Consider the following 3,244-nt stretch of genomic DNA (forward strand, 5'->3'; position numbering starts at 1 on the left):
ATTTTATTTCGGGATTCTGATATAGAAGAAATAATGAAGTCTATTTTCAAAGTTTAGGTAAAGCTTTGCACTATTTTTCTATAATATAAAAATTATAAAATAAGAAAATGGGAGGGAGTGTAGTTTAAACATATAGATATTTTAGGATGATGGAATTTTACAGTAAAGGTTTTTTAGAACTATTTTAATCCATTAAGAACCGAATTTTAATTTGAGAAAGGAATGGTAAAATATTAATTACAGTCTATTTGTGAATAAGCACGAAGGAAATCACTGGTTCGCGTGGATTTCTTAGACTCTCGTTTTTTGATGTTTAAGTACTATTAGATATAAGGTTGTTTATAGTCTGCCAACGGAATAGACCCCGGAATGACCGAAGGTGTTCGTCCGAACGGTCTGAAAGTGAATCCCGGACTGCGAGACGAGTTATCTTGGACAGCATATTATAGAAGTTCACTGCATAGTAGCGAGCCAAGTTGTAGACAGTAAGCCTGTTATTCACAGGACTGGTATCTTGAACCACTCGGTTCTCATATTCATAGAATGCTCCTTGATTTATGGATCATAAATTGTATGGTAAAACATGGGTAAAAGTCAAGACAAACTGAACTGCTAAGATGAAGTTGGAGAAATTTTGGGACATTAGGTACGACGAAGTAGTTGGACCCCTTCTTTTAGAGAGACCACAGTGCAGCGATTTATTCGCGTTCAATATGCTGGGAAAGAAGAGAATTGACAAGCGAGTGACCAACACTTATATTTATTTTTAATGAAAACGAGAGAAACATTGGTTATCTATTCAGAGAATCCCGAATCGATTTATGAAAGTTTGACTCATGATAGCAAAGGTTATCAATTGGTAAACTGGCTAACTAAACAGAACTAGGAAATAAAGTATTTGTAATTATATTGGAAAAAGTATAGGTAAAAACATTGGTTCAACATTTGCGCCTATATGATTTTCCCCCTACTTTTCCCTATACTTGCGACAATAAGATTGTTAATTTCGTATAATGCGTATTCCCTCGTATTCCCTATTGGGTCTTGTACTCGTATATATACCACGTGGATAATTTTTAACCTGTTTTTGACTCCTCCTCTCTGTCTCCTCCATCCACGTGGAATTATTTCGTATTCGATGAAGATATAAATATTATTGGTATTCAGAAGCTAGGAAGCCAAAAGGAGCGAAAAACTGGTGGCATTTTTTTAAAACATAAGCTTAATGATACAACGCAGGAGGACCAAAAAAAGTATTGTAAATTTTTCTCAGTTTTTCATGTTTTTCTGGGACGAAATCCGCATATTGAGGAGCCTGCTTTTCACATGTGGACCTTGGCTGGACCACCTTGTAGAAAATCGTGGACTTTTGCCAACTGCGTTTTCGGCACTGAAAATTCAGGAAAAAAAGATAAGCTAATATAATGTATATTCCAATATATTATTAGGTCCTAACAAATAATCATCTATTTTCTAATTAATTGTAAATGAAAAATAATTTTACGTAAAATATGTGTGATGACAATAAAATGTGATTTTTTTATATTTTCATATTTTGTAAATCTATATTGCGATATTACATAATTTTACACTGATTAATAAATAATTTCGAATAATCGTTTTTTGCCACTACCTATTGAATAAATTATTTGAAAAAAGAGTTTAATTAAGTCTTCAGTCTCTCTTTATAGCTCGTCTCAAGTTCGTATACCTATAATAAAACAAATCTAAATTTATTGAGAGTTATTTTGTTTTAAAAATTTAGCATTTAGTTTTTTTAGTAAATATTTGTCCACAAAACTATTAGTTTTATTTATATTATTTAAAAACTGATAATTTTCATCCAGGAAAACTGATTTCTTACGAATTTTTATCACAAGTTGCAACATTTTTACAAAATGTTCTCCAAATTAGGAACGTTAAGGATAAAAGAACTTTTTCACCAAATATTTTGCGTGTGCAAGGTGAAAAAGCAGTACCCGCCAAACAGTAAATTTTTCATAATAAAAGTTAACGCTCTTATGATTTGCCGTACAAAAATACTGCATATTTAAAAATGAACTAGTAACATATTGTTAGCATACTCAGTAAAGTTTTTTTCATGCTAGTGTGAATACAAAGAGACTCAAATTTACATTTTTTTAAACACCTTTTTAAGTCCCTTTTTAAATTTCGAACACGTTATAAATTTACAAAAGGAGCTTGTTTTATTTTAAAGCATCTATGCTAAGCAGGTTTTACGTGAAGAATAAGCTTTTAAAATAAAGTAAGCGCTGTACAACATCATTTATTCACCCGGGTGAGTACTCACATTATTCACAAAGTTTTAAATAATTCATAATGATTTAATTAACTTCTTATTTATATTTACTAGTATAAAAAATAATTTATTTAACTTCTATATAATTTTATTAATAACTTTTAAATTAACGTGACTGAAATAATATTAATATTGACAATAAAATAAAGTATTTTATACAATTTTATATAAAAGGAAAAGCAATTTAAATTCAATTAATTATATTTCCATACATATTCATTATTCACTTCCATGTAAAAACATAACACTGTTCAAAGAAATCTTGACATATATTAATAACTAATCTTAACAAATAGTTTGCGGGGTGCCTATATTGTTTTATAACAAAACACCACTATCTCATCAATTCTTCCGTCGATGCTGCAAAAAAAATTAAGCGACAGTCGTGCATACTTACTATGTGTTACGACTTCTTATCACAGTTGGTTCTCATTACTTGGTTCTGAATTTTAAAGTATTTTCACAAAAAACATTAATAGATTCAATATTACGGTGCACAAGTATTATGTATGTTAAATGAAAATAAGCGGAAATATGCTTCTATAAACAACTCAAATATTCTAAGCAGTTTCACGATAGGATGAAAAACGCTATTTTTCACAACTTCCGCATGTATTTCATAATCAAAAACAGATAGTCACAGAAATATTAAATAATGATTTTTTACCCAGTGAAATCACACCTTTATTATCTATATAATAAGAAATAAAATTCAAATTGAAAATTTCACTTCTTACAAGGAAGGTACACCAGGTGTCTCTTGCCGATTTTATTCTCCCTGATATATTTTGTAGTACTTGAAAAACTAAGCGACACGTATTTTTTTTATCCCGGGGAAAAACCAAATTGATTTCGATCAAACCTACTGTAAAAGTAATATATTTAAAGTTGTCCTAAAAATATTTAAATTCACAGAAAAACAAA

This window comes from Belonocnema kinseyi, chromosome 2, assembly GCF_010883055.1.
Source record: "Belonocnema kinseyi isolate 2016_QV_RU_SX_M_011 chromosome 2, B_treatae_v1, whole genome shotgun sequence".
Taxonomy (NCBI): Eukaryota; Metazoa; Arthropoda; class Insecta; order Hymenoptera; family Cynipidae; genus Belonocnema; species Belonocnema kinseyi.